Source organism: Mus caroli, unplaced genomic scaffold (genome assembly GCF_978045245.1).
Source record: "Mus caroli unplaced genomic scaffold, Mus_caroli_1 scaffold_1, whole genome shotgun sequence".
Lineage (NCBI taxonomy): Eukaryota > Metazoa > Chordata > Mammalia > Rodentia > Muridae > Mus > Mus caroli.
Window position 1 is genome coordinate 5,195,401 of NW_028227256.1, and position 26,267 is coordinate 5,221,667.

General features: G+C 38.7%; 1 long non-coding RNA gene across 1 annotated transcript in view; it reads left to right on the forward strand.

Annotated features, from left to right (window-relative positions):
* The window catches only part of LOC147005999 (uncharacterized), an 83,115-nt gene extending 69,983 nt beyond the window's left edge, over nt 1–13,132 (forward strand). The window contains exon 3 of the long non-coding RNA XR_015045361.1: nt 12,902–13,132. This is a non-coding gene — a long non-coding RNA (uncharacterized LOC147005999). The remainder of the gene's footprint in view (nt 1–12,901) is intronic.
* Nucleotides 13,133–26,267: the final 13,135 nt, after the last annotated feature.

A 26,267-nucleotide genomic window follows, 5' to 3' on the forward strand; every position in this document is an offset into this window, starting at 1 on the left:
GTCAAATGCTTTTTCCGCATCTAACGAGATGACCATGTGGTTTTTGTCTTTGAGTTTGTTTATATACTGGATTATGTTGATGGATTTCCATATATTGAACCATCCCTGCATCCCTGGGATGAAACCTACTTGGTCAGGATGGATGATTGTTTTGATGTGTTCTTGGATTCGGTTAGCAAGAACTTTATTGAGTATTTTTGCATCAATATTCATAAGGGATATTGGTCTGAAGTTTTCTATCTTTGTTGGGTCTTTTTGTGGTTTAGTTATCAGAGTAATTGTGGCTTCATAGAATGAGTTGGGTAGAGTACCTTCTGTTTCTATTTTGTGGAATAGTTTGTGAAGAACTGGGATTAGATCTTCTTTGAAGGTCTGATAGAACTCTGCACTAAACCCATCTGGTCCTGGGCTTTTTTTAGTTGGGAGACTATTAATGACTGCTTCTATTTCTTTGGGGGATATAGGGCTGTTTAGATCATTAACCTGATCTTGATTCAACTTTGGTACCTGGTATCTGTCTAGGAACTTCTCCATTTCATCCAGGTTCTCCAGTTTTGTTGAGTATAGCCTTTGGTAGAAGGATCTGATGGTGTTTTGGATGTCTTCAGGATCTGTTGTTATGTCTCCTTTTTCATTTCTGATTTTGTTAATTAGGATGCTTTCCCTGTGCCCTCTAGTGAGTCTGGCTAAGGGTTTATCTATCTTGTTGATTTTCTCAAAGAACCAGCTCCTTGATTGGTTGATTCTTTGAATAGTTCTTCTTGTTTCCACTTGGTTGATTTCGCCCCTGAGTTTGATTATTTCCTTCCGTCTACTCCTTTGGGTGAATTTGCTTCCTTTTGTTCTAGTGCTTTTATGTATGTTGTCAAGCTGCTAATGTGTGCTCTCTCTAGTTTCCTTTTGGAGGCACTCAGAGCTATGAGTTTTCCTCTTAGAAATGCTTTCATTGCGTCCCATAAGTTTGGGTATGTTGTGGCTTCATTTTCATTGAACTCTAAAAAGTCCTTAATTTCTTTCTTTATTCCTTCCTTGACCAAGGTATCATTGAGAAGAGTTTTGTTCAGTTTCCACGTGAAGGTTGGCTTTCTATTATTTATTTTGTTATTGAAGATCAGCCTTAGTCCATGGTGATCTTCTAGGATGCATGGGACAATTTCAATATTTTTGTATCTGTTGAGGCCTGTTTTGTGACCAATTATGTGGTCAATTTTGGAGAAGGTACCATGAGGTGCTGAAAAGAAGGTATATCCTTTTGTTTTAGGATAGAATGTTCTGTAGATATCTGTCAGAAACATTTGATTCATAATTTCTCTTAGTTTCACTGTGTCCCTGTTTAGTTTCTGTTTCCATGATCTGTCCATTGGTGAAAGTGGTGTGTTGAAGTCTCCCACTATTATTGTATGAGGTGCAATGTGTGCTTTGAGATTTACTAAAGTTTCTTTAATGAATGTGGCTGCCTTTGTATTTCGAGCATAGATATTCAGGATTGATAGTTCCTCTTGGAGGATTTTACCTTTGATGTGTATGAAGTGTCCCCCCCTGTCTTTTTTAAGGACTTTGGGTTGGAAGTCAATCTTATCAGATATTAGAATGGCTACTCCAGCTTGTTTCTTCATACCATTTGCTGGGAAAATTGTTTTCCAGCCTTTCATTCTGAGGTAGTGTCTATCTTTTTCTCTGAGATGAGTTTCCTGTAAGCAGCAAAATGTTGGGTCTTGTTTTGTGTAGCCAGTTTGTTAGTCTATGTCTTTTTTATCGGGGAGTTGAGTCCATTGATATTAAGAGATATTAAGGAAAAGTAATTGTTGTTTCCTGTTATTTTTGTTGTTAAAGTTGGCATTCTGTTCTTGTGGCTGTCTTCTTTTAGGTTTGTTGAGGGATTACCTTCTTGTTGTTTCTAGGGCATGGTTTTTGTCCTTGTATTGGTTTTTTTATGTTATTATCATTTGAAGGGCTGGATTCGTGGAGAGATAATGTGTGAATTTGGTTTTGTCGTGGAATACTTTGGTTTCTCCATCGATGTTAATTGAGAGTTTGGCTGGGTATAGTAGCCTGGGCTGGAGTTTGTGTTCTTTTAGTGTCTGTATAACATCCGTCCAGGATCTTCTGGCTTTCATAGTCTCTGGTGAAAAATCTGGTGTAATTCTGATAGGCTTGCCTTTATATGTTACTTGGCCTTTTTCTCTTACTGCTTTTAGTATTCTGTGTTTATTTAGAGCATTTGTTGTTCTGATTATTATGTGTCGGGAGGTATTTCTTTTCTGGTCCAGTCTATTTGGAGTTCTGTAGGCTTCTTGTATGTTCATGGGCATCTCTTTCTTTAGATTTGGGAAGTTTTCTTCTATAATTTTGTTGAAGATGTTTGCTGGTCCTTTGAGTTGAAAATCTTCATTCTCATCCACTCCTATTATCCGTAGGTTTGGTCTTCTCATTGTGTCCTGTATTTCTTGGATGTTTTGAGTTAGGATCTTTTTGCATTTTACATTTTCCTTGATTGTTGTGCCGATGTTCTCTATGGAATCTTCTGCACCTGAGATTCTCTCTTCCATCTCTTGTATTCTGTTGCTGATGCTGGTATCTATGGTTCCAGATTTCTTTCCTAGGGTTTCTATCTCCAGTGTTGCCTCATTTTGGGTTTTCTTTATTGTGTCTACTTCCCTTTTTAGGTCTAGTATGGTTTTGTTCAATTCCATCATCTGTTTGGATGTGTTTTCCTGTTTTTCTGTAAGGACTTCTACCCGTTTGATTATGTTATCCTGTTTTTCTTTAAGGATTTGTAACTCTTTAGCAGTGTTCTCCTGCAATTCTTTAAGGGATTTTTGTGCTTCCTCTTTAATGTCTTCTACCTGTTTACCAGTGTTCCTTTGTATTTCTTTAAGTGTGTTATTAAAGTCCTTCTTGAAGTCCTCTACCATCATCATGAGACATGCTTTTAGATCCGTGTCTAGCTTTTTTGGTGTGTTGGGGTGCCCTGGACTGGGCGAAGTTGGAGTGCTGGGTTCTGATGATGGTGAGTGGTCTTGGTTTCTGTTAGTAAGATTATTACGTTTACCTTTTGCCATCTGGTAATCTCTGGGGTTAGTTGTTGTCATTGTCACTGTTTAAAGATTGGAGCAGAAGCTGTGTTCCGCTCACCAGCAGTCTCAAAATCCTGTGGCGGGGTTCGTGGGTAGCTGGCGGGTGTCAGCCGACACTGGGCTCTAGCTACCTGGGTGCTGATCGGGCCGGAAGAGTGTGAGTGCAGATTTCAACAGAGGTCAGAATAGAACAAAATATCTCCTTAAACTGGATATATAGGACATTATGACTTGTCTTATGTAGATGTTCCAAGTTAAGCATGAGTTCCTTGTGAGGGCAAATACGTGCTCTGAGTCTTCTCTTGAGCTCCATTACCATCCTACGTAAATGTAAATAAATGGATGCAAAAGATATTCTATTTATTAATTCTCTGACAAAGCCCTAGATTTCTGTCTTAATTTGAGTTTCTATGACCAAGACAACTCTTATAAAGGCAAACATTTAATTGGGGCTAGATTATAGTTTTCAGAGGTTCAGTCCATTATCTTCATGTCAGGAATCATGGCATTATGTAGGAAGACTAGATACTGAAAGAGCTAATATTTCTACATCTTGGTTCAAAGGCATCCACATTGGGTGGAGCTTGAACACTAGGAGATATCAAAGCCTGTCTACACAGTGACACACTTCCCCCAACAAGCCCACACCTATTCCAACAAGGCCACATCTCCTAATTCTGGCACTTCCAATGTGCCAAGCATTTTCAAACAACCACAATATCAAAATTGTTTGTGGTGAGACTGGAGCATATAGAATGATAAGATATGTCATGATCTGGATGCTCAAGAACATGTGGCTATCATTTGTTTAGGAAGACAGCCTAAGAATCTCAGAGGTTAGTATCTGGTTATGTAAATTGAGTATGTAAATCCTACTATAAGGTTTAGTCAGACAAGTAAGGATAAAATGATAACAGAATACTGTCCTTCTTAAGATTAATCAATTTTGAATGCTACAAATTAATATTTCTTTTTAGAATAAATTAGTTCATATTGTTTAAACACAATTTTAATAGTAAATATTAAATGCATAGCAGCTTTGCCTTAAAAATCATTTGTCCTTGTTCACTGATCAATTTATTGTTGTCATTTATGGTTATTCATAGAATACCATAGGGTCCTGTCCCACACCTTCTAGGTTATGTACATGTCTTTTAACTACACGAGATACACTGCTATGAACTGTGCAGTGACCAAAGAGAGAAGTATTCTTGTTCCTATTCATGCACTGTCAAGCTCTGTATTTTTGTATTATTTTCATAAGAACTATTATTGACCTTCATACATTTTCAGTTCAAATTAAATGATGACTTTATCACTGCTACACTTCACAGCAGGGTGATGAAATAGCCAAAGTGTTGGCATTTCCACTGAGAGTTACTGATTCTGTTTCTATAAATCTCACTCATAAGATAAATCTCAATTATAGTAGAAAATTATAAGTAAAAATACATCAAGAATGAATTTTAGAGAAAAGCAGCTACTATTTGTCAATAAATCTCAGAATATATTTGAAGAGAATATGAAGTACATTTTAAATGTTTCAATAATGAATATAATTGAATTTGAAAATATAAGCTCACAAAAGTATATAGATTAATTATCTGAGCATTGAATTTGTTTGTTTATGAGACAAAGTATAAAAATGTTGGCAGCCAGGAACTTCACATTGAGACCAGGCTGGTCTTGAACTCACCTACCTCTGTTCCTCAAGTACCAGAATTAAAGAAATGTGTCAGCAGGTCTAGCTAATATAAATGCTATTCAGAATAAAATTAAACCTATTTTCTAAAAGCCTACACAAATAGTAAGTTTTGGTGTCTTCTCTTAGTGTTAGATTGATGAAATATCTGAATATATATTTCCAAATATTCAAACTTTAAATTACCTTTCTAGTTAGGCATTTATTTTTTCAGTATATATTTGTCAATATTTTAAAATATATATTAGTCTACAGGATACTTTAAGTAAAATATAATTAATTTGGAAACATTACAAATGTAATAACTTAAAAATAAATGGTGAAATATGAAAATAACTAGTTTTTTAATGATGAGAAATAACTCTGAATTTTAATTTAATGACCTAGTAGAAAAAGTCAAACTCATAAAAACTTGAAAATTTTGTTAACCAGAATAAATGAAATCCATTCTAGGGTAAAGAAAGATATTATTTCTAGAATTCTTTTAAAATTAAATGTTTGATTATTAAATATATTACAACAGGTATAAATATTACAAGTAATATACATTTAAAGCTGAAACACCCTTAATGAAAAGGAGAGTGTAACAGATGAAATAAGAAACTTATCATATAAAATTAATTTCATAATTCAGATAGTACCTATTGAATATAAATTTATAACATCTCATAATTCATGTAAAATCATAACAAAGTAACTGATTTTAATGACCCAAAGCTGCTGTAAAATGAATAGTTAAAATCATTAGTTAATTTTCTTTTTTTTTTTTCTTTTCTTTTATTGGATATTCTATCTACATTTCACATGTTATCCCCTTTCCTGGTTGCCCCTCCAGAAAACCACCTACCCCATCCCAGGTCACCCTGCTTCTATGGGGATGTTTCCCCACCTACCCACTTACCTCTGCCTCCCCACCCTGGCACTCCCTACACTAGGGCATTGGTCTTCACAGGACCAAGGGCCTTTCCTCCCATTGATTCCAAACAAGCTCATCCACTGCTACATATGTGACTATAGCAATGAATTGCTCTTTGGTTAGTGGTTTAGTCCCTGAGAGTTCTGAGAGTGTTTGGTTGGTTGATATTGTTGTTCTTCCTATGGAGTTGTAAATCCTTTGATTTCTTCCAGTCTTTTCTCTAAATATTCCATTGGGGCCCAAGTGCTCAGTCCAATGGTTGGCTGTGAGCATCCACCTCAGAATTTTTCAGGCTCTGACAGAGTCTCTCAGGAGACAGCTCTATCAGGCTCCTGTCAGTATGCACTTCTTGGTATCCTCAATAGTGTTTAGGTTTGGTGACTGTATATGGGATGGATCCCCAAGTGGGGCAGTCTCTGGATAGCCTTTCCTTCAGTCTTTGCTCCACAATGTGTCTCCATATTTCCTCCTGTGAGTATTTTAGTTCACCCTTCTAACAAGGACTGAAGCATCCACACATTGGTCTTCCTTCTTCTTGAGCTTCATGTGGTCTGTGAATTGTATCTTGGGTATTCCATGTTTTGGGGGTAATATCCACTTATCAGTGAGTGCATACCATGTGTGTTCTTTTGTGATTGGGTTACCTCACTTAGGATGATATTTTCTACTTCCATCAATTTGCTTAAGAATTTCATGAAGTCGTTGTTTTTAATAACTCCATTGTGTAAATGTATCACATTTTCTGTATCCATTCCTCTGTTGAAGGGCATCTGGGTTCTATCTAGCTTCTGACTATTAAAAATAAGGCTGCTATGAATATAGTAGAACATGTATCCTTGTTATATTTTGAAACATTTTTTGGATATATGCCCAGGAGTGGTCCAGTATGGTCCTCAGGTAGTATTATGTTCAATTTTCTGAGGAATTGCCAGACTGATTTCCAGAGTGGTTGTACCAGCTCTCAATCCCACCAGCAATGGAGGAGTATTCCTCTATCTCCACATCCTCACCAGGATCTGCTGTCACCTGAGTTTTTGATCTTAGCCATTCCGATTGGTGTGAGGTGGAATCACCGGGTTGTTTTTGATTTGCATTTCCCTGATGACTAAGGATGTTGAACATTTCTTTAGGTGCTTCTTGGCCATTCGGTATTCCTCAGTTGAGAATTCTTTGTTTAGCTCTGTACCCTATTTTTAATAGGGTTATTGGATTAATTTTCAAGTGAGTATGCCCAAATATATATGGATAGTAATAAACCAAGAAATAAGAAATTCTCCTCTCTCTTTCTCTCTCTCTCTCTCTCTCTCTCTCTCTCTCTCTCTCTCTCTCTTTCTCTCTCTCTCTCTCTCTCCCCTCTTTCTCCTCTCTTCTCTTCTCTTTCTCTCATTCTTTCCCTCACTCTTGTTCTCTCTATTGACACAGGATATATCCATTATGATTGTTTGTATATGCTTGGTCTAAGGAGTGGCAATCTTCAGAGGTGTGGCCTTGGAGAAGGTGTGTTACTGTGGACATGGGCTTTAATACCCTTGTCCTAGCTTCCTGGAAAACAGTCTTCTCTTAGCTGCCTTCAGATCAATAGGTAGACTTTTCAGCTCCTCCTGGACCATGCTTGCCTGGACACTATCACATTCCCACTGTGATGATAATGAACTAAACCTCTGAATCTGTATGCCAGCCCCAATTAAATGTTGTTCTTATAAGAGTTACCTTGATCATGGTGTCTTTACACAGCAGTAAAATTATCTATGAAGGTCAGACTGGCCTGGAGTTCACTATGTAGTTCAAATTGGCTTTGGCCACATGGGAATCACATACCTCCAGGAGTTCATGGGCTAAAATGGTATATCACCAAACCTGGCTCCCACACCATGGAATTTATTCCACAGATAAGATTGATATAACTTTGAATAATTCTGGAAATATTATGAGACATTAGTGGCAAAAATAATGATTTTTTTTCTTATAAAGCAACTAATATCTACCCCTCATGCACAATTGCAGTGATGTCTACACATTTTCAACATGTGCGAGCACTTGTCTATTTCCTAAGAAGGTATAGAAATGGACACCTGTGAAGCTGATATGCCTTAGCTAGTGTTTCTGATTTAATATTCTCCATAACAAGAGTGCATTTCTCAGGCCTTATATAAAGAAATGAAATCCAAATATTCTCTGTCTATTGAGAATCAAGGCCATAGGAATTTTCCCATTCAGATGTCTAGAAATTAACTGTGAATCAGGTGTTTTGTTTTAGGAAAGTGCTTACTTTTTGTCACTTAAAAATCAAAATTATTGAAGGTCTTATAATTGACCAGGAAAACATCAGATTCACACACACACACACACACACACACACACACACACACACACATGAATCTCATTCATCATAGTAATGTTTGATAAAGTCACTGGAAATAACACCTACTACAGTTCTTCAAGTCTCTGGTCATGTTTGTATCAATTAATCAACAACTTTATGTGTCCCTTTTTAAAAATACCTCATTTAACTTGCTATGTATAACATATTTATTAAAATATTTATTAACAACGAACTCATGGCAAAGCACAATCACTCATTATTGAATGAGACTCATTCAGCAAACACATTTTTAACACCACCTATTATAGCCTTCTTTCACTAAGAAATACTGCTAGCACTTCAGTAAAGGACCTTGAGAGCTATAGTGAAAAGTAAATTCCTGGGCTAAGAGAATGCCTTTGCTGGGCAGCTCGGTTTGTAACTCCAGTTCAAAGAGATCTTACACTAACCTCTTCTGACCTCTGTGAAACAAACACAGACACATAAACACAAGCTCACACATGCACTTGCCAGGTGCCTCTGCCCAGCCTTAGGGAAAAGAATTGAAGGGGAACAGATGTAGGATATATGCAGATCAATAAACTGATGATCTCTGGACTTTTAACACTTAACTATGCTGGAATCTGAAGCTGGTAGCTTTTAAAAATCTAAACACTTTCTTGCTTTTTGTGTGGCTTAAAACTACTGGATTCTCTGTGCTTTATTAGACTTTATAACTTTGATTTATCTAGCACTGTAGTCTTCATTCTTATTCTTTTTATTGTTCTGTGCTTAAATAAGAACTAAAAATTGACTATTAATTCTTTATTATTGTTTTTCTTCAATAAGTGCTAAGACAACTCTTTATTAACTATTAATTTTCTATGTTTCAATAAGTGCTAAACTTAACTGTTTCTCTGTTATTTCATTTACTTTATAAGTCTCTGTGCTTGATTAGGGCTAAAAAACTTAACTCTTGCTTATATAATCATTCTCTGCTTGACAATTTTCTATCTTAACCGTAAGTTACTCAGAGGCCAGAAGCTGCTTTACGTACAGAGTTTACAGAGGCCAGAGATCTTAATTTCTAAGTTACTCTGGAGTAGAAGCTGCACATCTCTGGCAATTAATACTCAATTGTTTAACAGCAAGAGATTAGGTAAAGTTGTTTCTTTTATCTTTCCCCTGCAGGTCCTTAGCAGCCTGACCCCAAGATGGAATTTCACTAGTTCCCTGTCAACTACTGAGAGTTGTTCTCTCAGAAAGAATAATTTTTACACAGGCATATAAGCATAGACACACACATACATTTATATACATTCATACATTCTTGTTGGGTCCAGCCACTTGTCTTATACTTACATACTTACACACATGTTTATAAACTTACATATACATATGGAGCAAAAGTCCAAGCACCAGCACAGAAAGATGAAATTCTGGATGAAAATTAAGTTTCAATCTTTATGGCATAGAGAAAGAAAGATTTTACCCTTTCAATGCTAAATGAATTAAGAAACCTGTTTCATTTTACAAAAAGCCTGCTTTCTGCTCTTCCTGCAGCTCCTTCTCCTCTTAGTCTATTCTCTCCTCCTGCCTCCTTAAGTCTGCTGTCGTCTTTGTCTTTGTCATTATCTGGTCAGTTCCTCATCTCTGCAAAGCTTCTATTTTGCTTCTGCTCTCTTTCTCTCTATTCTTCTTCTGTACCCTTTTAATATCATCATTCCTAGTTTTATACTTTCCAAGGACACATGATGGCATGATATTTCAAACTTCAAAAGTTTGCAAGTTCAAACATAAATTTGAATAAGAAATTGTATAAGGAGTTTACAACCACTACATTTGTTTCCATTAAAATTAGTTATCTAACTAGACATCCATTATCTGTCATTAGCTCCCCAGTTTGATTGAGAATTAAAAACTATAATTCTTATGTCTCAGTTAATATTGAAATTTTATATAGATAAACCCAGTCAACATTTTATCTTCTTTCTTTGAACCTAATAATAAAAGACTCAATCCCAGTTTGTGACCTTTAGTTAATTGTTTTACAGCCTAAAGGAAAGAATTCCTAAATCATAAATCTCTTTGCTTTCTGAAGTGTAACTAACTTATGACTGAAGAAGATTCACAAGGTCCTGATTGTAGCTTTTTTTTTTTTTTTTTTTTGGTTTTTCGAGACAGGGTTTCTCTGTATAGCCCTGGCTGTCCTGGAACTCACTTTGTAGACCAGGTTGGCCTCGAACTCAGAAATCTGCCTGCCTCTGCCTCCTGAGTGCTGGGATTAAAGGCGTGTGCCACCACGCCCGGCTCTGATTGTAGCTTTTATATCACAAAAATCTCTAAGTTCAGTCTTTATTATAAAGGGCTCAATAATTATTAATATGAATTTAGGAATTTTGGTAAAGTCATCATTAGGTATTAAGAAACCATCTATTCGTCTATATAGCCTCAGTATTACAAGACAGTAAATCTTTGCTGGTCTGAACAAAATCTGCCCATCAGAGCAGATTAATGCCCAGAAATTGATATATTCATTTAATAATGAAAGGAAATGCATATAAGTGTTAAGAATCAACCCTGAGATGAGATTTCTGAAAGCCTTACAATTCAAAATTATCTATCACACTCATGCAAAACAAAGTTGTCATGTCCAGGAAAGTCATCTACAAGACTTTGGCTTTTCCTAAATGGTTCCTGACACACTCACCCATAGTTAAATAATTATATTTTCATTTAAGAACAAAGATAGTATTTACTGAGGATAGTAAAATTGTTGACCCTCAATTTAGTAGAACAATGCAATGTGACTGAATCATACCAGGTACTGCACATATACCATCTCACTTAAGTATCACAAACATTCTAAGACAAAGTATGGCTATGTAGTATATTCTCATATCAAGTATCATACTTTACATGGAAACCAGAAAGTTATGTTATGCCATTTCATACATTTGAGTGTCAGAGGAAAATTAAGCCTGACAAGTCTGGTTTGGTTGTTCCAGCTTTGCACTTTTTATTTCTTTTATAGTTAATTCAGATATGTGCCATACATAAATTAAAATGTCAAATTAAGATTTGTTAAAACATTAAAAATGAATATTCCGTTAGACATGACTTGCCAAGGACATAATAGCTCTTAGCATTTCTTAGTTGCAGGCTTATAACTGTCTGGGTATTGGTGAAAAGGTGAACATTTTTGACAAAAAATAACCACTAATAATCATAGCAATGTTATTTGTGCACAAACACACACACAACACAGACACAGAGGAGAGAGAGAGAGAGAGAGAGAATATGATGCCACAGCATCATTATTTTTGTATTGTTTCTGATCCTCAATTCTGAAAGAATTTTCACTGCTTTATGATAAAAGACATCAAAGCCTTGTAGGGGCTACATGAAACTGACCTGAATTTTAGAGGAAGATATTAGATTTATTATAGTAAACTGTAAGCATGCCTGTTTATACATACAGGAGGAGTCAAGTCTACTTTCCAGCAAGCAATGGAAAGAGATATCAGTTTTATCTTTCAGGAAAGGCAGATAGCTGCTTGTTACTGTTCAAATATGTGTTCAAATGTTGAAATCCTAGAACTCAAAGTGAAAGTTTTAAGGCGAAATTTTGTAAGAAGTCAGTGCCAGATCTCTTGTAACTCATTCTATGGAAGAACAAAGCAAGAAGGCACTGCACATATCAGGACACAGTCTTCAGTGAACATTGAATCTTCCAGTCCAATCATGGACTTCCTGATCTTCATAAATAAAAAATATTCTCATGTTGCTTTTAAACTATGTTATGTTCTGTTAAAGCAGCAACCTGACTGATGGAAGCGAAATCAGATCTTCACATCACATTGAACACAATCATGGAAGACTTGCAGGAAATTTTCTTTTAAAAATGAACTGTGCAATGGGCAGGTGTAAGGAGAAAGAGAAGTTCTTGGATTGGTGTCTTGATAAAAATATTAGAAATAAAAGTGCAAAATTAAAAAAAAATCCAGCATTACAAGTCCTAGGTTAACAAGATCATTCATCTGTTGGGCTCCTCTTCATTTTTCATTGTCCTCCATGGCTGCTTTTGAGAGTGATGAATCAAGGATCTATTTTAGGCACTTTGATAACTGTCACAGTGGCTAAAATTCGAGTGTGAGGAACCACAGAAATGGCTTTTCATGATACAACAATATTAACTGTCATTCAATATTTAGTTTTAAACAGTAATGGTGTTTTTGTGGCTGTTACCTTGGCTCCAGTAAGTACTGTAGCACCTATTTTAATCAAGGAAACCACTACTGATTAATAATGCCTAAATATAAGGCCATGGATTTAAGAATAATGTCTAGGGAATGTGATCTTGGCTGTTATACTAATGAGTCTTGGAAGTCTTTCAGATAAGCCAAATGGAAGGGGGGCACCTTCAGAGCCAGACACTTTTATTAAGCTCTGAAATGCCAAATCAACCATCACCTCAATTAGGTTTACGTCTTATCCTACCTCTTCATTGGGAAAAAAAATTATTCCTCAATAATTTTAGGTCTTCTTTTTCAGAGGAAGAAATATTATAGCAACAAATAATTTTCCATCAATGTGGGCTCAATCCAATTCAGCTGAAATATGATCTGGCCAAAGTATCACCATTAAGGGTATCAGAACCATCCTTGGAAAGGCAGGCTTGCCTTAAGCCATACTAAAATTTGATGACATATTTATCATTTTAAGATATTTTACTTTTTCTTTCAGAATTCCCAACCCCCTACTTATAGAATGTAGACTTGATGTTTTTAAAATCTACCTACTTTTCTGTATTTTTAAAATGTGTATTACTTTGTTACTTACATCTTTTAATCTCTGTTCTAACCATTCTCATTAATTTGGGTTTTCATATTCTTTTTCTAAAGCACTCTCTCAACATGTGGCTATGTGTCTATCCAATGGCTGGCTGAATTTTACACCAAGTTATCTCAATGAACATCATTTCCACTACCCTTTGCTGTAGCCTCCCCCTCACCCAGCCTGGAACCTGTTTGCTCAGGGGTGGAGCTTCCTGCTCATTCGTCCTGCCACGCCTACTGCTGGACTGTGCCGCTTTGCCGCTTGGACCCACACACATGCCCACCCTGTTACTTGATCCCGAGATTGTTTGGTGGGAAATCGGGTTTCCTCCCCCTTCCTTTATAACTGGATGTCGGTACTAGTAAAATTGGGCTTTGAACAGGATGAACTTGTCTTGGCCTCGTTTCCTCTTCCTCCCTGTCTAGTTCCTCTCTTTTCAGCTCGGAAATGCCATTTCAGTTCACATTGCGAGCTGCTGGCCAGCCGTAACATTTTGCCAGTCTCAATTCTACTCCATAAGTTAACTTGAGATTTATAGCTTGCCTAATGCTTTTTGACACTTTAGAATTGGGCTTGAACTTGGAAAAATAATCAGCCTTAACTCGAAAACATTTGGTAGCTGAAAACAGAAGAAACATTCAACAAAAATCTGATTCATCTCTAGGTTAATTAGAGAGACTGGATAAAGAATAATCTGCATGGCAAATATAGGAAATTGTCAAATTTCAAAACAAATTTTAGAATATATAATGAATCAATGATAATACTAATATTACTGGGTCTTCAAACCTATTCCATTGAAGACCCAGTAATAAAACCACACACCTATGTTTACTTGATCTTTGACAAAGAAACCAAAATCATACAGTGGAAAGAAGACAGTATTTTCAACAAATGGTGCTAGTTCAACTTGTGGTCAGCATGTAGAAAAATGCAAATTGATCCATTGTGATCTCCTTGTACAAAGCTCAAGTCCAAGTGGATCAAGAATGTCCACATAAAATCATATGCTCTGAATCTAATAGAAGAAAAAGTGGAAAAGATCCTTGAACACATTGGCATAGAAGAAAATATCCTGAAATCCAATGGCTCATGCTCTTAAAATCAACAACTGACAAATGGCACCTTATAAAATTGAAAAGATTCTGTAAGTCAAAGGCCACTGAAAATATGGCATAATGGCAACCCATAGATTTGGAAAAGGTCTTTACCAACCCTACATCTGATATAGAGCTAATATCCAAAATATACAAAGAACTCAAGAAGTTAGACTCCAGAGAATCAAATAGCCCTATTAAAAATGAGGTACAGAGCTAAACAAAGAATTCTCAACTATGGAATCTTGAATGGCTGAAAAACACTTAAAGAAATGTTCAACATCCTTAGTCATCAGAGAAATGTAAATCAAAACAACCCTGAGATTCCACTTCACACCAATCAGAATTAAAATGCAAATCACAGGATCAAAAATACAGTTGACAGCAGATGCTGGGGAGGATGTGAAGGAAGAGGAAATTTCTTCATTGCTAGTGGAACTGCAAGCAGCTAAAACCACATTGGAAATCAATCAAAGTTCCTCAGCAAAATAGAAATAATTCTACCTGAAGATCTGTTGTGATTGGCCAGCAGCTCACATGTCTGGGTTCTGTTCTGGGAAGGTATCCTGGAACCTGGAAGAGAAGAGGGAGCTGGGCAGACGAGAGAAAAATGAAGCTAAGACAAAAATTTTGATCAAAGCTCAATTTTACTAATATGTGCACCGAGTTATGAAGGAGGGGAAGGGGCCCGATTCCCACTAAATCATCTTGGAGTAAGGTTGCAGGTGAACACGTGATGGCTCTGGAACAGCTAGGAGGCAGGCAGTGGGAGTGGCAGGATGATAGGGTGGCAAGCTCCTTCCTGATGCTCAGATGCTCTCTAACACTGAAACCTGAGCAAACAGGTTTCAGGCTGGGGAGGGGAGGTTACATCTCCTCCCTGTTGTTAATATAAAAAAGAAAAGGCTGTGCTGAGGCATAAAATTTATTTATGCCCTTAAGTTCTGCCTGAATTCTAGGGCCTAATGAAGAAACCTGTCTCAGTGGGATTTTTTAACTTTTCTTATGGCAAACCATATTTGGATAAGACTGTCCTTTCTGTTCTAGTAAACAACTAGCAGATTAGCCCTGAGCTGTAGGCTCTGACTTTATAATGCTAATTAGTACTGAATATCTAACTTCCTAGTTGAATTTTAAGTAGTCAGCTACAGGGCGTTGGAACCCTGGCGAAGGCTCACTGTATGAATTTGAAAGGCACTATACTATGAATAACACTGAAGGAGAATACGTGGATATTCCTCCACATTCTTGGACTACAGTTGGGGAACAGGGAGGAGGGGGTGACGACCGGCTCCGTAGTACAAGGCCAATTGGCTTTTTAGGGTGGGAGGCTGTGAAGGGTTTGCCCTTCTGACGGTACTGTCTCCAACCTCTCCCGCCCCCCCCCCCATTAAGTTTAATAAGGCCACACTTAACTGAGGTGATCAAATGATTTTCTCATCCGTAGCTGAGTGGGCTTTAACCTTGGCTTGGGGAGAAATTTACCCGATTCCTCCCATGGGAGCTGTCACAACCCACACTTGTGGCTCTTGGTATCTTTTGGGGAGGGGAGGCAGAGCCTTAGAAAGATATTTTTGGTTGTAACTAGAACTAGATACCAACCTCCATCCAAACTGGGTGTATCTCACAGGGAACCCAGAAATGGTCAAGGTGGACCTTCCCCTGCAGGAAATTTCTGCACCCAAGCAGTACCCGTACTGTGTTCATATGATCATGAATCAGTATGCACAATTCTGAGTACTGTGCAGCTCCTAAAGGAGAATTGTCAACCTCAGATTTAGCAAGTCCTCGACAAGAATTATGTCACTAGTAATACCACAATTTGTGGCTCTTAGGTTATATTAGGAGCTGGAGGTCACCCTCCTCATCTGTGTTATTCACACAGCCTGAGGAACTAAGGGGACCTTGCAATAACAGCAAGGGTGGAAAACCAGAGACCAGCTAAGGGACTAAGCCCATCTATCAGAAATAAAAAACAGTCTCTTCTAATATTTGAAATATATGCCTTTCTAGCCCTTGTAGTAAACCTAAATCTCAACTCAGACCGAAAGCCACAATACGTGCTGGAATGTCCTTGGAATAAAAATAGCAGTTGCCACCTATATGCTCTTGGGGGCGGGGATGCACGCCTGCTGCAGTCTGGCTGGAGGATGTTGATTGACCTGCTTGAGAAAATGAGATCCAGACAATGAGAAAGTAGCAATGCAAAGCTTCTTTTGGGGAAGTCCAGGTACTTTATTCAGTTGTGAATTGTAAAGCTAAAGCTCAGTCTCTGGCCTCCTGTGGGGGAGCTGGCTCAGAGAGTAGCAAGAAAACAGCTTTTCTGGGAGCCTGAGTTCCCAACTGATTTCTATGCAAAAGAGGAATTTTAGTCCTCAGAGTGATACTTACAAGAAAATTCAGGATCTGTGTTTAGCTGCTGAATTAATCTCTCGGGCAGCCACCGCGCTCTATTTTCATCTCATGAAAAAACACAGACCGAGCCCCTTCCCCAGATTAGAACCAGATCTGGACCCTTCCATTCATTAGATAATGGGTCCTTCCATGTTACCAATACATAAGAATTAGAAGTAACTGGATGCCAGTGGCAATCTGCTGCAGACTGACCTTTAATATCAGTTTGCAAAAAATTTAGAACAAATAAAGTAAAGGCAAGATGTGCCTTTGGTGACCTTGGGGGATATAACTGCCCCTGATTTGTCTTTAAAAGCCAATTCTTTAAGGTGTGATGAGCACATTCAACTATTCCTTGTCCCATGGGGTTATAAGGAATTTCAGTTTTATGTTTGATACTGAATTCATTAAAGAATGAAATAAAATTTTTACTGGAATAGGATGGCCTGTTATCTGTCTTAATAAGTTTAGGCAATCTCAAGGCATTAAAGGCTTATAGGCAATGATTAGTTACATTTTAGAAGCCTCTCCTGTATGCAGAGAAGCAAAAAGAAATCTTGAACAAGTATTGATACAAACATGTATATATTTTAGTTTTTCAAATTCTGCATAATGGGTTATATCCATTTGCCAAATATGATTAGCATAAGACCTCTAGAATTGATTCCTAAAAGTGGCACTGGAGAAAATGTAATACATTTAGGACATTGTTTTACAATCATTCTTGCTTGCTCCTTAGTGATCTTATGTCAGAACCTTAGGGTATGGCTAGAGTGATGAAACCTTTCATGATCACATTTGGCCAAAGCAACAGGATCCGAAATTAAGGCTTCTCCTATTAGAGCTCTGTTAATGTAATCATTGCCTTCAGCTAAAGGTCTAGGAAGACCCGAGTGAGATATAAATTTAGCCTGGCATTGTTTTAAAATGTCTAGGCAATTTAGAACAATTTAATAAATGTCTAAAAACCGCCTTCTTAAAAGGACAGCATTTTTTCTATGAGTTGTATATGTATAAGCAATTGCAAATTTGAGAATTAATAGCATCTGAGGGACGAACAATCTTAAGCAATTGTGAGCTCTGAGATATAGCATTGGCTATTAATATACAAATTAAGGTTGGATTGTTTAGTTTTATAAAACACCATCTTCAGCACACAACTAGATTATTTGTGCTGAAACAGGTGGCTGTGTGACTCAAGGCCCCGCCCCACAGCAGCCAGCAGCTAGTTGGGCCCATGTGGGCCAATGATCAGCTGGTAGGATGAGAAAAATGACTTTACAATAATGTTTTTTCTGGCCAAAGAATTGTTTTGGGCACAGCTAATATTTAATTACCAAAGAATATAATTAATAACAATTATAAAAGCTTTCTTATTTTTTGCAAAACTTTTGTAGTAAACTAAAACCCTAAGTAATAAAAAAATATTGTCTCTGAATCTTTTGGGTAAGAGCAAGGATTTAAGGTAAACTTCCCTTGAGAAGCATTAATTAATAAAACATTTTTCACTTAGGAAAAATATACATTGAAAGATTAAAACTCTTGGCTTCTTGTATAGAAGCAGAAATAATAAAAATTTTTACATAATGTAGATCAATATTTAGCCATGTTAGGGACAAAATATTTTAGTTATTACAAACTCACTAGAAGCAAAACCTTTACAATCATTATGATGCAAAGGAGAGAGAAAAAGAGACAAACTTTTGGATCTAATATAAAAGGTAGGCAAACCAGGTTGTAATGTCTTGATAAATTTTACAGTCTGATTGACTCTTTATAAACTATGAATTTGAACTTTATTAAAACAGCATCTGGCTAGGTCTGTAAAAAATTAAGTTTCTTTTGCAACACTAACTTTGGGAAGGTAAAACCCAATTTTAAAACAATTTATTACTTATAGAATTAATATTAGAAGCATTACTATCATATTACAAAGTTTGGCTGCCAATTAATACCTATGAATACATGTAAGCTTTAATGCTTTAATAAAGAGACATTGCTTTAAATCTTATCTTTACTTTTACTTTCTAGGATAGGAGCCATATTAATTATTATCTTAACTAGAAATATCATTAGAGACCCAGCCTCTTGGGCTGCCTTATGCCATGTGTCAGAAGGACTCTAAACTTGAGTTATCAATTTTAAGACTAACCATCTGTAGCAATGTAACAATTATTAATCTTAACCAACAACTTATGAGCTGATTGTGAAAACATGCAGAGCACATTAACAATAAAAAGAACCAAATGAAGCAGTTGCATTTAGACCAATCAGAGAATATTAATTTTTCTAGCTACAGTCATAGAATAAAAGGCACTTTATCATTTGCCAAACACATTAATCACGATTGTAGAGGATAAAAACATTTATCAGCTTTTTTACCCTGAAACTAAGAGCCTGTAGACTCTCCTTTTTTATTTTTTTTTTCTTATAACGAACAGTTTTTGTAGCAGGGGCCCTCCTGCCATGTGTCTGCTTCCTGGTTGAAGCACATGACAGCTCTCGGCTTTGCAGATAAAGTATTTTAGCCATTGTTATTATCTAACATAAAACATAGAACATCCATTCATACAGACTGAACACAAACATACATGAATTGAACACGATAACAGATTGGTGCACCAGACATTAGACAAGACACAACAGGGGCAGAGTACTTCTGCTATAAAGCCCAGAGAGAACTAAGCATGGCACTCCTGAAATTTTTCTCTGCTTTTTTGGGACATTTTCCTCCTGCATGATGCAGTATTTTTTAACTGTGGCCATCTGTCTATTTATTAATTTCCTTTTAATAAACCCTTTCTTTTCTCACACCGAAAATTGTAGCTTCTGGAAGCTACCTCTAACTGTCTGTTAAGTTCCTAGTCCCTGATAAACCTCACTGCTGAACCTAAGTGAATTAGCGCTCAGGTTTAACACTATTTCAACTTAGCCCATACTGACCTTCTCCGGTATGAATTTCCTTTAATTATTTTCTTCTTCTATGTAGCTCCAAACCAGCAGTGTTTCTTCCAAATGTCCTCTGCCATTTCTCAGCCCCACGTTGGGTGCCAGATGTTGTGTTTGGTCATCAGCTCACGTGTCTGGATTCTGTTCTGGGAAGGCATCCTGGAACCTGGAAGAGAAGAGGGACCTGGGCAGACGAGAGAAAGATGAAGCTAAGACAAAAATTTTGCTCAAAGCTCAACTTTACTAATACGTGCACCGAGTTATGAAGGAGGGGAAGGGGCCCGATTCCCACCAAATCATCTTGGAGTAAGGTTGCAGGTGAACACATAATGGCTCTGGAACAGCTAGGAGGCAGGCAGTGGGAGTGGCAGGATGATAGGGCGGCAAGCTCCACCCTGATGCTCCGATGCTCTCTAACACTGAAACCTGAGCAAACAGGTTTCAGGCTGGGGAGGGAAGGTTACAAAGATCCATTTGTACCACTAGGGGGAATATACCCAAAAGATGCTCCAACATATAATAAGGACACATGCTCCAAATGTTTATAGTAGCCTTATTTATAATAGCCAGAAGCTGGAAACAGCCCAGATGTCCCTAAACAGAAGGATGAATACAGATAATGTGATACATTTACACCATGTAGTATAGCTATTAAACCAATGACTTAAATTCGCTGGTACATAAATGGAACTAGAAAATATTATCCTTAGTGAAGTAACTCAGTCACAAAAGAACACACATGGTATGTACCCACTGATTAATGGATATTATCCCAAAAGCTCAGAATACCCATTACACAACATACAAACCACATGAAGCTTGAGAAGAAGGAAGACTAAAGGTTGGATTCTTCAATCCTATATAGAACAGGGAACAAAATAATCCCAGAAGATAGAGGGAGGGATAGACCTGGGAGGGAGAGAGGAAGGAGAAAGAAAAAGCAAGGGCATGAAGGGAGTAGTGTGGGCCTGTGTACCAGAGGCTTTCCACGGACATCTCTGGCTCGGCCTGGTGCAAGAGTTCCTTCCAGTGAAGGGAAGCTAGTACAGCCAGGGAGGGGAAGTCTCTGCTACTGCAGTTGGCTCCACCTCCATTGCTGCTGTGCCTTCCAGGTTACTCAGTTACTCCTCTCCTTGCATTGAGTTGGTTTGGGCTCGGCCGACAAGAGAGTAACTAGGCAGTGCTTTGGGAGAGCAGACCTCTTGCCAAGTGTTCCAGCTCTTAGAACAGAAGGCTTAGACGACTGAGTAGTTCTCACCCACCATTAATCCTTCCAGATAGGATTCCTATATACAGTTTTGGGGTGGGTAAGGGTCTGACAACAGGTGCTTCTCATTCGTTTGGTCTGAGAGCTTTGGGGAAACACTATTTGCATGTGGGAGGGCTTGGTGCTGCTCCTATGTGACTGATGGGTACATACCTCTCTGTGGGGTGTGGGGGTCTGTGGGAGGCTGTGTAGCTATGTGACAGGAGTCAGGGACCCATGAGGCGTAGCCAAACACCTGCTGTTCATGTAAGTGGAAGTTACCACCCATCAGTTCACCAGGGTTCCAGACTTTTGCTCGACCAGGTACCAGGCTGTCTGTGCACAGCCCATTTCCCCACAACTCCCCCGTTTTTCTTTTTAGAAGGGAGAGATGTCATCAGAATAACTGTCTTCTATGTTGGGAGCAGTTTGACACTGAAACATGCCCTGATTGGTAGTGATTTTTGCAATGCTACACATCTGCTGTTTTAGAAACTGAATGAGACAAGGTACAAAGAAAAGCAAGGCTCAAATGGCTAGTATGGGGCCAAGGAGAGGAAGAACCCAGGCTACCAAGGGGTTAGAGTACCAAGGGGTAGGGGTGTTGGGAGTATAGCATGCCCGGAGGATACCCCCAAAGTTCTTTGAACATTTGTATAGGTAGTTAGTTCCTGAGCTGACCATGGGCTTTGAATTCAGTAATCCCATAATCAGCCTCCAAATGCTGACACCATTGCATATGCCAGCAAGATTTTGCTGAACTGACCCTGATATAGTTCTTGTGAGGCTATGCCAGTGCCTGGAAAACAGAAGTGGATGCTCACAGTCAGCTATTGGATGGGACACAGGGCCCCCAATGGAGGAGTTAGAGAAAGTATCCAAGGAGTTAAAAGGGTCTGCAACCCTATAGGTGGAACAACAATATTAACTAACCAGTACCCCCCAGAGATCGTGTCTCTAGCTACATATGTAGCAGAAGATGGCCTAGTTGGTCATCACTGGGAAGAGAGGACCCTTGGTCTTGCAAAATCTATATGCCCAAGTACAGGGGAATGCCAGGGCCAAGAAGTGGGAGTGGGTGGGTAGGGGAGTGGGTGGGTAGGGTATGGGGGACTTTTGGGATAGCATTTGAAATGTAAATTAAGAAAATATCTAATTTAAAAAGAAAAGAATGCTACATATCCAGTCTCATTCAGAATTGTCACTACTATTGTAAGAGAGATAGTGAAAGAAATCAGGTATTAATATCTACTACATAGAGTTAGAAATCTCAGGGCAAGTTTAGCAAAGTAATTTTAAAATTATTATTACATTTATGTATGGCAGACTACATTACTTATTAGTAGAAAGTCTCCACACACAATCACTTAGAATAATAGCTGAGTTACTCCCATATGCAAGAATTTACAAAGACCTAGGAAGAAGGAAGGTTATGGTCTAAGAAGTAACTAGAATAAATACTTAGAACTAGATAGATAGATAGATAGATAGATAGATAGATAGATAGATAGATAGATAGATAGATAGATATAGAGATATAGAGATATAGAGATATAGAGATATAGAGTTACACACATACACAGGAATTTACAATGGCCTAGGGGAAGGTTGACTATACAATAGACTAGAACTGAAACTATAGCAAGGGCATGAAGCCTTTGCCCCTGGCTTTTACAATTAAACTGACCTTAGGTAGGGCTGCTTTTGATCCCAGTTGTTGACATTGATTTTTATCCCAGTTGGTTCCTGTTAGCTTTTGGTATGCATTCCTCTGTTTTGTGTAAAAGTCATTTATAAGACTGGTGCAAGCTTTGTGACAAATTACATTCAGATACCAGACTCCACTGTGTCTGTATTTGTTTGTCACTATTTTTGTCACCAACTTCTTGCCCACGTGTCCAGAACCCGAATATCTTCTGCGGATTGAGGGAGGCCAACTGGGGCCGGTCTGCGGCAGGCCTTCTTCTTATTATTCTTTTTTTCTTTTCCTTTTTTTTTATTAGATATTTTCTTAATTTACATTTCAAATGCTATCCCAAAAGTCCCCTATATACCGCCCCCCCCCTCTGCTCCTCAACCCACCCACTCCTGCTTCCTGACCCTGGATAATCTTCCCAAGACCAAGGGCCTCTCCTCCCATTGATGGCCTTCTAGGCCATCCTCTGCTACATATGCAACTAGAGACACAAGCTCTGAGGGATACTGGTTAGTTCATAGTGTTGTTCCTCCTATAGGGTTGCAGACCCCTTTAGCTTCTTGGATACTTTCTCTAGCCCCTCCATTGGGGGCCCTGTGTTCCATCCAATAGCTGACTGTGAGCATCCACTTCTGTATTTGCCAGGAACTGGCATAGCCTCACAAGAGAAAGCTATATCTCAGTCCTGTCAGCAAAATCTTGCTGGCATATGAAATAGTGTCTGGGTTTGTTGGTTGTTTATGGATTGTATCCCCGGTTGGGGCAGTCTCTGTATGGTCCTTCCGAACTTTTTCTCTTTAACTCCTTTCATGGATATTTCTTTCCTCATTCTAAGAAGGGCCATCTTCTTGATTGGTGGGGTGGTATTGGACATTTTTGTCAAGAATCCAGATAGGCTTAGGCTGGTCCTCTGGAAAAACACAAGTAAAACCCCTTCCGGTTGTAAGGAGGGGGTCTGGTCCCTTCCAAATTCCATCCAAAGGATCTTGACATCATACTATTATAGGGGACATTAATTTTGCTGTGTGCCAATGGAGGGAAATAGAAGAATGTTTGGAGTTTTTGTAGATGTTAAATATGTTTAGGGTTGTCAGCGCCATAATTAATTGTACATTAGGGGAATAGGTGGTTGCATTTTGTTTTAGAAGTTGGGCCTTTAGGGTTTGATGTGTTCTTTCTCTTATTCCTTGGCCTTGGGGGTTGTGGAGAATTCCTGTATGATGGACAATATACCAGAGTGTGCACAAGGTTTTAAATTGATAGCTAGTGAAGGCAGGGCCATTATCAGTTTTTATCTGTTGAGGACTGCCCATGATGGCAAAGGAGGAGAGTATATGGTGAAAGGACCTTTTTGAGTTTTTACCTGTTTGGGCTGTAGCCCATATAAAATGCGAGTATGTATCTACTGATGACAAAAACATATTTTTTCTTACTGAATTGGGCAATATGGGTGACATCATTTTGCCATAAGGCATTGGACTTAAGGCCATAGGTATTGGTGCCCATCATTTTTAAAGTTGGGGTGGTAATGAGGGATGCATAAGAGGAGTACGTTTTTATTATTCTTTGGTGTTGAGCAAGAGGGATGTGGGGAAAGTGAGCATGAAGCCCTTTTATATTTGTGTGTATGAAATTGATTTCCTTGTTCAGTGGAGCCTATGAATGCCCCAGTTATGGCGATTCAGTCAGTGAGTGCGTTTCTCTCAGATATAGTACCTGGCAAATGAGATTGAGCATGCTGGATGTAGATGGGGGAGTCTCTTTCCTGTAGAATGATGGAGACTTTTATGAGTAGAGGGGAAACTGTGTTTGTGTCCAGTTTGATGAAGGATCTTGACAACCAGGGGAGCAAATTGACAACATATACACTGTCTGAAAAGTGGTTAAGTGGATCTTGTCTTCTTTTAGTGTTAGATAGGTGGCATATAATTCTTTATATTGGGGGGATTGATTGGGTAGTTCTTTGAATTGGAAGATAGTGGATTCATCCTCAGGAAAGTAGTATATTACTGCTACAAATCCCCTCTTTCCACCATCAGTAAATATTGAGGGGGATCCTGCTATGGGCCCTTTTGAGAATAGTTTGGGGGCAGCCATTGCAACAGAGGGAGGGCAGAGGCCCATTTTTCATCAGGAAAATAATTTTCAATTTGTCCTGGCAATTCTATTGAGCTGATAGCAAAGCAGGAGTGAGTTTTGACTAGCCACTGAATGTCAGAGAGGGAGAAGGAGGTGACCAGAATATCAGGTTCTATCCCTAAGGTTTGCAGGGCTCTATCCCTGCCCTTTTAAATCATGCTAGTGAGTTCAGCTACCTCATTTAAAATTCGGTGTGCAGGACCCATGGGGTGTGAAGCCATTCCAGCACCACCTGAGGTTCGTAAAGGGTGCCCACCAGTATAGGGGAGGAGTTGAAGATGAGGAGCTGTATAGGTTTTGTTGGGTCATACCTAGCAAGTGCCTTATCTTTTAAGGCTTCATTGACAAAATTTAGCATAGCACTTGGACTGCCTCCAGGGACAGTGTTCTCAGGGTGGAGAGACTTTTGTCTCCTTTCAGAAGGTTGAACAGGGGTTGAAGAGTGCTTGTAGGAAGGGGGAGCCAGGACCAAAGCCAACTGAGATTCCCCAGAAAGTTCTGGAGGGAGGTGAGAGTTTATTTTTGAAGAAAGGAAAGGGTGGATTTGAGGGTATGTATTGAAGTAAGGGAGATCTCTATTCCTAATAATGCAATGGGCAGAATAAGTTGGATTGGAGGATTGCTATTTTGAATCCTAGGGCAGATAGGGAAGTTACTAGCTGGTCCTTAAGTTGTAGAGAGAGGTGGAAGAGTCTCACCAAACTAATATATCATCCATATAATGGTAGATATTTGATTTCTTTGTTTAAATAGGGTTTCAATGCAGTGGCTATGGCCTTGACAAATATTTGGACTGTTGGCCATACCCTGAGAGAGAACAGTCCATTCTTATCCTGATGTTGGGCCAGAGTTTTTAATGGGGGTACCGAGAAAGCAAAGCATTTGTAGTCTTGGAGTGGAGGATGGAAAAAAAGCAATTCTTTATGTTTATTGCCGACAGGGGAACATTGGTAGGGATGGCTGAGATGTGGGGTAGCCCTCTTTGTGGGGAGCCCCAGACTTGTATGGTTTTGTTAATTGTTCTCAGATCTTGTAATAATCTCCACCCCACCCTACTCCACCCTGAGGTCTTTTTTATAGCAAAAACAGGGGTTTTCCATGGACTGCAGGAAGGATGGAGATGTTGTAGCAACAGCTGTTTTTCTACCAGCTGTATGAGGGCTCTAAGCTTCTCCCTTGATAGAGGCCACTGTGCAACCCAGATAGCTTCATTGGAAAGCCATTCAAGGCAGGGAGTACTAAATCTGACTGTGGCCCCTATAATTGGGGGTAACTTGTAGGAGGGTTTTTAGGGTCTCCTTAAGTATTATCTTTATAGGTAATGTCCTCTATTGTTAATGTTGTCTCTTTCTGGGTGGGTGGTAAGAACCACCTCTAAGAATTGTAAGATGTCTCTCCTTTTTTTTAAATTAGGTATTTATTTCATTTACATTTCCAATGCTATCCCAAAAGTCCCCCACATCCTTCCCCACCCTGCTCCCCCACCCACCCACTCCCACTTCTTGACCCTGGCATTCCCCTATACTGAGGCATATAAAGTTTGCACAATCAATGGGCAATCCACGGATGGCCAACTAGGCCATCTTCTGATTCATATGCAGCTAGAGACAGGAGCTCTGGGGGGTACTGGTTAGTTCATATTGTTGTTCCACCTATAGGGTTGTAGATCCCCCCAGCTCCTTGGGTACTTTCTCTAGCTCCTCCATTGGGGGGCCCTGTGATCCATCCAATACCTGACTGTGAGCATCCACTTCTATGTTTGCTAGTTCCCCGCATAGTCTCACAAGAGACAGCTATATCAGGGTCCTTTCAGCAAAATATTGCTAGTGTATGCAATGGTGTCAGCATTTGGAGGTTGATTATGGGATGGATCCCCGGGTATGGCAGTCTCTCTCCTTAGAAGATCGGTG